The sequence below is a fragment of the Chinchilla lanigera genome, unplaced genomic scaffold (assembly GCF_000276665.1).
Source record: "Chinchilla lanigera isolate Chin_1 unplaced genomic scaffold, ChiLan1.0 scaffold00085, whole genome shotgun sequence".
Taxonomy (NCBI): Eukaryota; Metazoa; Chordata; class Mammalia; order Rodentia; family Chinchillidae; genus Chinchilla; species Chinchilla lanigera.
In genome coordinates this window covers 7486318-7498899 of record NW_004955486.1, presented here as the reverse complement: position 1 = coordinate 7498899, position 12582 = coordinate 7486318, and positions in this window count along the sequence as shown.

The following is a 12582-nucleotide window of genomic DNA, read 5'->3' as shown; positions in this document are numbered from 1 at the left end:
GGCACCGGGCCTTTCCCTGCGCCTGGGTCTGGCAAAGTCAGCCTCCTCCTGAAGCAGCCGGACCGCACGGCGAGTGATCTCTCGGTCATAAACTGGAAGATAATTGGCTCCGTTTCATTAAGTGGCTCTAATTGTGTCAGCCCCAGCCGGGGTTCTGACACAGCACTAATGAGGGTGCTCTTCCCTGGGCCTGCCTCGGGGACCTGCCCGGCACCCTAGTGCCCTGGACGGATGAGGGCAGCTCCTAAGTGATGACAAAGTGGCCTTGGGAAGACGTGCAGGCCAGGCAGCGAAAGGTTGGACAGAGCTGCGGCCTGGGGAGAGACGGCCTTGATTAAGAAATTCAAATTTCTCCACTGCTGAGTTAGGACTGAACCCGGGACTTCACGTGGCAGCGTGAAGCAATGCTGAGGGTCTCAGAGACAGGGAGGTGGGTGGCGGGGCCCGGGGATGAGCCCAGAGACACATGCAGAGTCCTGGCGAGGTTCCTGGAATTAGGATCCGTGAGGAGAGCCGCTGTACGCCTTCAGAAAGTGAGCACTCCCTTTAATAGAGTAGAGAATCACAGAGAACTAAACAGCCACTCTCGGGTTTTCCTCTCCAGGAGCAGTGCTCGTGTTTGGTTACTAAGTCCCAGATTCCAGTTTACCTCGGTCTCTCACTGCCAGGCCCAGTGGGCGAGGTCGGGATTCTGACGGCATTTCTTGAACGTGTGTCATTTTTGCACGGTTTGAAATGGACTTGGACACTGAGGGAGGAGGGTGTGTTTGTTCATCTCGAGAAAGGCAAGAACGATTTCCCAGGCCCCCTGGCTGCAGCGGGACAGGTGAAGGTAACAAGCTGCCGTGGTCGTTTGGGAGCACACAGCGGTCCAGGGACCAGCGCGCTGCAGCCCCTGGTGTGGATGTGACCTGCAGGCCTGGACTCCAGTCTCTGTGGTGCTGGGGGGGACTAGGCTGGTGTCCAGAGGGAGGTAGAGAGACACACCCAGCACTTCACTCTGCCCGGGCGCCCCTCACACACTCAGGAGTATCTTCACACCTCAGCCTGGCCTTTTTACCTTTTAAAACTGTGAGCTCCTGACAAGGCCCAGCCCCTGCTGGGCATCTCAGAGTGGACGGAAACACTCACCCGGGAAACGCGTGCCTCCTCTGCCTTTCACCTGCTGAGTAGAAATTCTGGACTTGGAAATTGCTGAGCCCATTTCGGCCTGAAGCAATCAAGTCTCCAAGTGGTGAGGCTCCGGGGGAGGCAAAGGCCACTGAGGACAGCAGAGCTCCAGGGCCAGGGCTGGTGGTGCAGGTGAGATTTAAAGGAGCTCAGAAAAGACAAGATATGGGTCCAGGCACCTGTCCAACCTCCTGTGCGCTGCCAACTTCAGGCCTGCTGGTGTAGAGATGAGAGCTGGGAGGACAACTGCACTTGGATTCAAGGCCCTCATCTTACTGGGGCATCCTCAGCCCCTAGGAGTAAGTCACCCCCACCTAGGGGCCCGAGAACACCAGGGACCTGGTAGGCTTTCTGCCTCGGGGTCCCCAGGCCACCTTCTTGTGCCACTGGAGGGAGACCAGCACGGGGTCCCTGAAAGGCCAGTGCTCTGCAGGGCAGATGGTGCCCCCGCCCGGTCGGGAGTCCCTCCTCATACCCAGACTCTGCCTCTGACGGAAGTGCTTCTCCCCGCGTTCTCTTGTTGGCCTGCGACGTCCTCTAGTCTCTGCTCGCCAACCCCGGCATGGACTTTCTAGCACCGCTAAACCCTCGTATGTGTTTACCACAAAAACGGACACGTAAATGAATGTAAAAAGCCCTGGCCATGGGCTTGGAGCTGGATATCCCTCTGCGCGCACAGGATGGTGTCTTTGCAAACATCAAGATGAGCTGCGGTCCATCCAAGGGGCGTGCTCCTGCCCAACTGCTCCAGCAGTGTCTGAGGAAACTTATGGCCCGGAGTGGGTCAGCTGCAGGGATTCAGATCTCGCTGACTGAAACTGTGGAAAGCTGGAACCAAGGCGAGGCTCTTTCAAGTCCTGAGTTCCAGGACTGTGTGTCCTGAACCCACCTCATTCAGCAGTGGTACTGGGGATCTCCAGAGGCCAGAGTTGGTGCCAGGCGTAGTGGTTGCCAGCCTGGGCTCAGGGTGCAGTCAGGTCAGGTGAACCAGCGGTGGCAGTTCCACCAGAGGGAGGGACCCGCAGGAGGAGCAGCTGGCTGGGCATGGGGAAGATGTCCCCAGAGGAGCGTCTCACACAGAGTCCTGCAGAGCAGGTCCGTGTCAGCCGGGAGGAGGGAGAGAGCAGAGTCTTATGGCGCTGGGGCTGCTTGTGTGAGGCCAAGAGGCAAGGACGTCCTCCCACGTCCAAGGACACTGCTTGGCTGGAGTGTCAGGCTTCCTGTCCAGCTTGGCAGACAGCCACTGCAGCAGCTCTGCTGGCGTTTACCTGGTCTCTGAAATGATGCAATCTGATAGGGCAGGCAGGAGGGTGAGCTAGAACCCGGCCGAGGGTCTCGGGGCACAGCGTCTTCCAACTCATCTCCTGACTTCCTCAAACTGGAGACAAGGGCAGGGGAGGCATGTGAAGGCCACGGCGGGGCCAGGGAGCAGACTGCACTCTCCAGCCTCGCGCAAAGGAGTCCAGCCTTCCCCCACGCCCCCCCAGCGGCTGGCCGGAGAGTTGCTGCTTCCTGTGAGCGCCCATACATCAAGGGCAGGACGGCTTTGACAGTGATGAGAATACATGGGAGCACCGTCCGGGTGATATTAAGTGGCGTGAAGTAGGTCAATATTGTCTAGAATAATGAACTTGAGTTTAATCAACACATCATAAGTAGAATTATGTGGCAAAGCTTAGCAAGTTATTGTGGCTATATTGGGTTATTTGACTACTTAATCCTCTAATGTATGCACATAATAATACAATAATTTTACATGTGGATAGAAATCATTTTTCTACAATCATGCAAGTGTATTTAACACTATGTTAATGACACGTCATGCTGTATTTGAGGGAAATGTTGCTACAGTGGTACCCGGTGGTGACTTTGGGTGCCTGTGTGTTGCTGCCCGCAGGTAGCATGGTACTCTTGCTGCATAGTAGGTGCTTAGTAAAACTGAGTCAGAAGGGAAGTAGAGGAGTGGCTGTATCCCAGGTCACCAGCTGGCCTGTCCCGGGGGGAAGGACAGGCGGGTGCAGCCATCCGAGGCCCGGTCCTGGCTGGGTGGCTACGGGAGGCCACTTGCCCGGCCCAGGTGTGGCTCCTCCTTGAGGTGGCACCTGGAGGGATTTCTGTGAGGTGCTCCTGCAGATGACGGCTGTCACTGTCATTGTCACCATCGGCACCAGACGGAAGTGCCTGTGTCTGACATGCATTTGACCCACTGAACCCAAAATCCTCACAGGCCAGCAGCTCCATGAGCCGCAAGTGGAGTGGATGTCACAGGCCTCACTCAGGCCCTGACCCTTCCTCTCACTAGAAGTTCTGATGCTAGGGTACCCGTGACCTCTGGTGGCTCCCTCTGGGGACTCAGGGCAGTACTGGTGGCCTGAGGTGGCCATGAGGACCAACGGCCCTGCACGTCTGCAAGCCTCAGTCCCAGGTCAGAAAGGGGCAGGGCCTGGGCTCCACTGTCCCTGCCTGCTGCTCCCCTCTCCTTGCCAAGCAGCAGTCAGAGTGGAGCAGCTGGCAGCGGAGAGCAGACTGCGCCCAGGAAAGGGCAACCTCAGATCAGCTGCAGGAACTTCCCGGTGAGCTTTCTCCTCGCGGCGAGGCCCTCAAGCCCTGGCATCGCTGAGCCTGGCCAGAGGGCAGCAGAGCCTGCCCAGTGCCACCTGGGGCGAGCTCTGCAGCTGCAGCTCTGCTGAGGCTCTGGGGCCACTGTGCTTGGGACAGGGGCTTTATGCCCCTCCTGGGGGAGACAGGGTGGCCCAGGCAATGGTTTTTTCTAGGTGTACAGTGCAGAGGAAACCAGGGGCGCGTGGCAGCCTGACGGGTGTTAGCCGCAGAGGTGGCACTGGTCAGGGAGCAAGTGGACTCCTCTCTCCCACACAGAGCGCGGTGGATCCTGGCCGCAAGGTATTTCATGGGGTTATGGCTCTGCGGGAAATCAGTCTTTGCCCAGCAGATTCCGGGTTCAGCCTTCCTGATCTCGGGGCCTCAGTTCCAGCCAGGACACACGTGTGTCCTCCTTGCCTCGGCTGTGCGCAGCGCGGTGGTGGCAGCGCTCTGTGGAGGTGCCCTCACTTGGCTCCTCCCCAGCCTTCTTCCCAGCTGCACCTTGGCTCCCGCTCGGGGCTGGCCAGGGGCTGGCTGCTGGGCTCCCTGTCTCCCGGTCTCCTCAGGCTGGCAGGGCTTCCCCTCCTCCTCCTCAGCCCATCGATCTGCCACGACACCTCCATGAGAAGGAGGCTCTTGGGTCCAGGGTACTCATGTTCACCTGCAAGTGTTCCTGGGACGAGACGTAGTGGGGACCAAGGTGGTCCCCAAAGTGGATGCAATCCCCGCAACAAGATCCCCCAGTTGGCATGTTGCTGGTCCCCTGCGTGCGGGTAGCCTGGCTCCCTGGCTGTCTGGGTCCCGGGGTGCACTGGAGGAGCAAAGTCTGGACCAGAAAGCCCCGCCTCCTGTCTCCTCCAGGAGCAAGGACCTTTCCCAGAGTGAACGCCCACAGCACCAGAATGCACTGGTCCCAGGGCCCCCTGCTGAGGAGATCCACTGCGGCCTCCCCGGGCCCTGCTGGGCCACATGGCACGATGGGAGTTGGTAGCGGGCACAGTAGGAAGTGCTGAGCCGGGCAATGCCCCCCTCCACTTGCTGCTGAGCTGCTGTATTCCCAGGTAACTGGGGTCATGGCACTGCCCTCTGGGCGGGCACTTTCTGCCTCTGCAGCCTATGCCTGGGGGTGTCAAGGGCCCTTCCCAGGCAGTTCACCCCCTCTCTACATTCCAGGAGGAGTGGTGTGACCCCCAGTTTCCTGCACCCCAGAACCATCCATCCCTGTTCTTTGCAGGGTAAGATGCTGAGGACAAAATGGACAAATCAGACCTCAGGGATCAAGGAGACGGGAGGAGTAGGGAGAGAGAAGGGGGAACCGAGCTTCTGAGGGGCCTCACAGAGCCAAGCGGATCCAACATCTGAGCCACCCTCGGGCCTAGTTTTCAGGCCAGAGAAAGGTCTTTGGGAGAAAATTTTCCCACCAGCACCCTTATCCTGAGCTCACACTCCACTGAGCAGCTGGGCTGTGAGAAATAATGTCCAGCAGGGCCAGGCCGCGCCTCCTTCCGGTCCTCCCTGACCTCAGGGTCTATGTTCCTCTGCTCTCTCCATTGCTAGAGTGGACCTGGAGGACCAAGCCTGCTCTTGTGGGACCCAGGGGGACAGATGTTTTCCAGCATGGTTTGAAAGTTGGCGTGAGGCTTCACGAAGGACTCTGCCTTATACAAGTGCTCTTAAAGGAACTTTCTGTTTTGTTAAATAATGTTTTTGGTTTGTTTGTTTTTTTTGAGACAGAGTCTCACTATGCATTCCAGACGGGCCTTGAATCACTACATAGCCCAAACTGACCTTGAACTAGTGATCCTCCTGCCTCAGTCTCCCAAGTGCTGGGATGACAGGTGTGTGCCCCCACGCCTGGTTACTTGTTATTCATTGCTGCTGTCTGTGCTGTGAGTAGCCAGTTTGTAACCAAGAGTGTGACCTTCAATGACATAAACTGCATAGATATGGGATGCAGATTTATGCTCCAGTTGCCGTAATGGGTCCCACACACAGCTGGAGGTGTCTGCACTGCAAGTGCTTATTCTGTCAGGGTTCTGGGGGCCTGAAGTCCCAGATGAAGGTGTCAGCTGATTGGTTGCCCCCAAGGCCTCTCCCCTTGGCCAGTAGATGCTGTCTGCTCACTGTGTCCTCCATGGTCACCCCTCTCTGTGTCTGTGTCTTCATCCCCTCCAGGCCCCCTGGATCAGAGCCACCTAGTGACCAAGTCCCAACACGATCGTTCATGGGGCACCTGTCCTCCAACACGGCACAGCCCCCACTGTGATCCCCTGGACACGGCAGCTGTGTACAGTGGTGACCCTGCTGTATGGAGCACCACTCAGCTGGCCACCGCAGCCCCTTTGCATCCGGTGTCACGCAAATGGCCACCGTGATGCCTGAGGGACCAGTGGGTTGGCCACCGAGGTGATCCTCAGACAGTGATGACCTTTGCTGCCTCCTACAGCCATAAACAAGACAGATTGCCGCTGCCGTGTTGAAAGGCGTCCACATACCCAGCAGCACTGATTGGCCCTGCTGCGGGCACAGGGGGCCCCCCAGTTTCTTTGATGACAGAGTGGTTCCTCCTCCTCCCAGGGAGGTCAGGTGTCACCTGCCCCCACGCAGCGGGGCTTGCAGAGCTGACAGACACTTCCCTGCCACCCCAGTGGGTCAGAGCTGCAATTTTATTTCCCTAATCATTTACCAGGGATCTGCTGCCTCTTGATGAAATGCAGTTTGCAAGTCATGTAAATAAGATCCGTCAGCAGCTTCAAAACTCATTTCCTTTGCAGGTTTTCTGATGATGTGAACCTTGGCCGGCCTTGCCAAGCTTCTTGCCTGCTGAAGAACCTTCTATGACTCCCTACTGTCTCAGAGGTCAGGGTCAAAAACCTGACTCCTCCATAGGGTCTTCTTTCCTCTCCTGCTTGCAGCTGAACTCTCTTCTCTGACGTCGCAGTTATGCCCTGCCCACGTCCCCAGCAGGACAATGTCCCGCCTTCTCCCTCCATCTACTCTGGGCTTTATGATCATTTTTTCTTTTGAGGGAACATGGGAATGGAAGCCAGGATCTTTGCCCTGAGCCACATCCCCAGCCCTTTTTATTTTTTTATTTTGAGGCAGGGTCTCTCTAAGTTGCTAAGTTGCCTAGGCTGGGCTCCAACTTGCTATCCTGCTGCCTCCGCCTCCCAGACTGCTGAGATTGCAGGGCTGCACTTCCGTGCCTCTGCAGCCTGACCCAGGGGACCCAGAATGCGATGGCCCCTTTGTATCCAGGTGTCTCAGCGGGGCCTGGGCGTGGCACTGTGGAATGGGGAAAGGACAGGCTTTGTGTGGCCTGAGCATCACGGGCGTGGGTGGGGGCTGGGCAGCATCTTTAGAAGCTGCGGGCTTGTTTCCTACCTTAGCAATCATGGGTCTGAAATTAAGCCATGATTTATTTATCCGAGTGCCCCAAATATTTTGAAGCACAGGCTTTTTAACTCTGTGCGACTCTGATCACTTGCCTTAAACAAAAGTGCCCCAAAATGAGAGTTGTCCCTCCTCTTGTGTGACCTCAGGCCAGGGAGTGTCTCACACGGGTGTAGATGGGACAGATCTGTGTCCCGACTCCCAAGGGGCACTCCTGTCTGGTTGCTTCTAATTGAGTTGCGGGCCTTGTGAGCTTTCTTGGCAGGTCCCTCTGGCTCCTTCTCTTTATTCCCCCCTGCACACCTTCGGGGCTACTTTTAGCACACTGCAGTACAACCTATGGGCACAGCGTGAGCTCTGGAGTCAGGTGGCCCTGGTTCCAGTCCCGGCTCTGTCCCTCACCAGCTGTTTGACTTTGAGTAAGGTGATTGACCTCTCTGTGCCTCTCTGTCTTTAACAATGAAACAGAGACGACCATCGCCCCAGCGCAGGAGAGCTGGGATGTGGTTAAAAACTGAGACACTGCAGCTCCTTGATTTTCTCACTGGGACGAAATGGAGGTTCTCACCCCAACGTCAGCTTGCATTTTGTCCCGAGTAGCTCTTGCCCAGGAGCACAAGACTGCACACTGGAAGATCACTGCAGGGTTCACCCCGCAGCCCCTCACACCCACTGAGCTGGGCAGGGGGCCTCACCTGGGCGAATGCCCGTGCTCAAGGTAATAGTTGGCTCAGCGGGTGAACCCACTCGGTAATCACACGATGTCCAGGTCAGCCCAACTCTCTTGCTGGCTCTGGCTGCTTAAACAATCATATGGCAACCTTCCCAACCTGACACAGTGGTAAACTCACAGTTACTCAAGCCAGACCCCAAACCCTGCACATGCGTCCTTCGCCTGCCCTTGATTCCTGGGAAGGGGCGGATGGGAAATGAGTTTGGCCTTGGTGGTAGACAGGTGGCTCCTGTGGGCTTGGGGACGTGTCCTTTAAAGGGTCATCTTCAAGAGCAAGGGACGGTCATGGTTCTCCTGAGGTTTCCCTTTGGAGGGACCTTGTGTGCGGAAAACATCTCTTTCTACGCTTTGTGCTCCGCTAACACTGGAGAAGAGCTCTCAGCAGATGGAAGGTGAAAGGAGTCTTGCCCCTGATGGGACAGTAAAAGCACTTGTCAGAGTCACAGATGTGTGGGAGGGGCATCCATGGGGCAAGTTTAGGAGACAGAGGAAAGCACCAGTAGAAGCCAGCCAACTCCTAGAGGGCAGAGGAACCCCGTGTTAGACGCTGGCAGAACTGGGGAGGATGAAGTGAGAAGTGTCCCCTCCCCCTTCACCAGGCTGTGGGGACTTTGATCTCCTCTGGCCCATGCTGCCTGACCACTGGACCGTGGGGGACCGACGGAAGTGAAGGCTCTCCTGGGTTTCCCTTTGTCTCCTGCTCACCATGAGATCTTGATGCCAAGCTGTGCCACCACCAGAGTGTTTTCAGGAACTCAGCCTGCACATTAGTGGGAGGTGGCATCCCAGAAGGGCGCCTCGGAAAAACCAGGTGTGCGGTAATTCCAGGACCATCTCTTCTTTCACCTTTTCTGATTTTCATATTGGGCCGCTGATTCCTTTTGGAGAAAAGCACCCCAAGAACATCTCCTGAGAAAGGGGCAGGAATGAAAAGGAAACACACTGCATGTGCATGAACGCACACGCCTTGGGAGACTTTGATGCTTCCACAGTTTGGTCAGCAACATTGATTTTTGTGTGTGCTGCTGGTGGATGCTTTTAGGGCTGACCTGGTGCTGGAGAAAGCAGAATAGGGAACAGGAGGGGGCTCTGCGGTGAAAGCAAGTCAGCTAGAGAATGGTGCTGGCAGTGAGCCTCTGCCACACCCATGCCCAGGCTCACATCCGGAACTCCAGACACCATGGGTACAGGCGGGAACAGGAAACGCCCCTTGCGTGGATGACCGAGTAGCATTTGGAGCAGTTTCTGACACTCCTTTGCAGATGTGCTGACCTGAGTTTTAGTTATTTTTCTTTCTCCTTTAGTTTTTAGCATCCACAACTCTATTAGTTAGCTTTTCCATTGCTGGAACACAGTGTCAACACCCATAACATAAAGGACTTCAGGTTGAGCTTGGCTCAGGACTTCAGGGGTTCAGTCCATGGTCAGCAGGCTCCAAAGCAGGAGCATCGTGGGGGACAGGTGTGGTGGAGCAAGATGCTCCACTGGGAAGCAGAGGAGGGGAACAGCACCAGCCAGGAAACAGGCTGGAGGGAAGATACAGTGCTGGAAGTCACACCTCCCTCACCCGCCCAGGCACACCCAGAAGTGTGCCCCACCCATCCCCTGGGTCCCCAAAGGCAATGAAGTTGACTCCACCAAATTCTTCTTTGTTCCTCTGAAATAGATTTTATTGGAAAAGCACAATGGCCCTTCCCTTCGGTGATGACAGGCTGCTGAATCACTTTTGAAATTGTTTTAAAAAGTAGGACCTCCTGCCCTTGCTAATAAACCATAGAGAGAATGGAGACCTTGACAACAGTTTGAAATGCCAGCCCCTCAACTGCTGTAAATTGAACCTCTGGCACCAAAGCTCGGCTCTCTTTTCCTTCCCTGAGTCATCCAGGAGAGGGTCCGGGGTGGGGCTATGGGTATGAGAATGAGCTGATCCCCCACGGCTCACGGGCCCCTCCCAGCTGGCCGGTCCTGTGTGTGCTGTGAATCTGAAATTCACGCCAATTCAGAGGTAGGTGCTAAGGTAATTGGAAGTTTTGCTGCTCAAATTCACCATGGGAACCAGAGGGCAGGAGGCAGGCGGCCCTTCCTCTGCTTCCCAGCACTGCAGGGACGCCACCAACATTACCGTAACTGATCTGCCAATTTCCAGCCTGGCTTCTCTGTCTTCCCTCTGGACTGACTGCACTGGCCGTCATGGACTGGGACCATCGGGGTGCTCACTGCTCAAAGTTACTTGCTGATTGAAGAAATGAGTATGTTTTACCAAAATAAGCACTCGAGGGAAAACACTTCACTCCGGTGATTCAATTGCTGTTTCACTAATTCATCTCCATTTCCTCTGACGCATGCCACAGCTTAGACTCTGCGCTAATCTGGATGAGTGGTTCTCAGTGGGAGCAGTTGCAGCCCCGGGGAGACCTTTGGCAGTATCTGGGGAGAGGTCTGCCTTTGCTAACTCAGGCTGGGTCACAGAGGTCTTCAGAGGGAAGACCACATGCCCTGCAGCTGCTGAATATCTTGCCATACACAGGACAGTCCCCCCAAGGGAGCCAGCACCCTCTGGCCCCAAAGTCCATGGTGTAGGGGCCAGGAAAGCCTGCTGGGACCTCCTCTTTGGTCCTCTGGATCAGGAACCGTTGGGTGGCTGTCTTGGTTACTTTTCTTTTGTGGCTGAGACAAAATACCTGATGCCCAAAGTTAAGAAAGGAAAGTTTTATTTAGCTCACAGTTTGTGAAGGGTTCAGTTCATACTTGGCTGGCTCCAAGGCAGAGGGCAGCAGTTCATGGCAGTGGAAAACAGCAAAAGCAGCAAGAGCGAAAAGAGGGAGCAGTGGTAGGCATCTTCATTCCCTCCCTTACATTGTATGCAAAGTACCCACCCCAGGGCTCACACCCTTAATCCCAGCATTGGAGCTATGAGTCAATCAAAACTCTAGAAGCCTGCCCCATGACTGAATGAGGATTTGGGGGGACACCCAGACACAAACTGTAACAGTGGCCTGAGTGTCTATTTCAGGATTTCTATAGCTTTCCCCTTGTCTCTGGAGGTGTTGGGTGTTTCTGTCATCTCAGACTCCAGAAGATCCATGTGCAGTGGGACCAGGGGGAAAGGAGGGCAGGGGATGGGAACGCACAGCTGGCACCGATGGGAACTCCTGTGTCTGCCACCCTCTGTTTCTGCCCCTGGGGGAAGTGGTGCCTGAGAACTCTGGGGCTTTACACGCACTGGTGGGATGCAAAGCTTAAAACCCAAGTGTGAGAGAGGGCTTTGGAAAGGCTCCTGGTCATTCGTAGGAGGGAGACTCCTGGACTCCTCTCCTGGCTGCATAGCTGTCCCCTTGTACAGGTGGGAACTATTGCAGTCCACCATCTTCCCTGTCTGCTTGGTCAAGAGTTTCATAAGACGCAGCTTCATGGTTAAGGAGTGGGGCCCACACTTGTGTCCCGTGGCCGTGGCTTGGAGCACATCATGGAGATGGAGGAAGCCAGAAGGAAGTCAGGGCTTCCCCTCCTGCAGGAAGCTGGGCAAGCAGCTTGTTTGCCCGGCTCACACAAGCCCTCTGCCCTCGGCAGGTGGACAGAATGTGGGGTCAGGCTGGGCCCTGCAGGTGCTGGGCTTTCCTTTCACGGAGCATCCGACCAAGTGGGGTCACATCCCCGAGTCACCAGCTGCTGCCTCCTTCGTGTGGGAGCCACTGCAAGCTGGGGTGCACCTGTTCCAGGGTTCAGACTGCAGCGTGTGGAAGGACGCCTGGCCCAGGTCCATGCTAACCCCCTTTGTCCATTGCTGCCAACTGAGGGCAGGAAGTGGGGTGGTGCCAAAGTCACACCTGGTAGCCCAGGAAGGGGGAGACGGCTTCCTCTTTTTCCTGTGGGGCTTCTTAGAATCATCAATATGCTAATGTAGTGAGGTTCTCCCCAGAATGAACAGTGGACATTTTCTGAACTTGTTTTATTCATGTCGCAGGTAATTATTATGTTCATATATATGCAAAACACTGCACGAGGCTTGGGCCGGTGCATAATCAGACACACGAGTCCATCCTCCCGTGGTTCCAGCCTGGTGGGCAGGGCTGGAGGAGAGCAGGAGGGCAGATGTTTCAGGGAGGGACAAATGTGACCAGAAAAAAGGATGGTTCCATCATGGGGGCACCAGGAGACAAGCTGAGGGCTTGGTAACAAAGACACCACTGAGTCATAATTGGGACAGAGCATCCCAGGGCCCAGGAGTGGAAGCACAAGTGCCCTGTGGTCACAAGAGCAGGAGGGATGCTCTGTCAGGAGGTGTCAGGGCTCCTCTGCTGATGCATGTGAGGTTCAGGGCAGAGGTTGGGGTGTGGACCCGATGGGGGTGGCTGGTGTGGAAGTCCAGGTGGAAGGTGATGAGGCACATGGAGGTCACAAGGGTTGGGAGCTTTCTAGATGCCGTCTTTGAGATTTTGAATGGACGTCATCTACTTAAGTGCTATCACACGGCACAGCACACTAACCACGAGGACAAAGCCTACGGAACTGTCCCAAACCTGAAACACCCAAGTCCCCAGCCTCAGCCTGCAGCGCCCAGCCCAGCACTCCATCCTCTTCCCAGAGAGGCCGCCATCCAGGTCCTAGAGCCCAGAGCAGCCTTGCAACTTTATGTACAGGAGCCGTGATATGAACTCTTCCTCGTGTGAGTGGCTTCCTGCGTG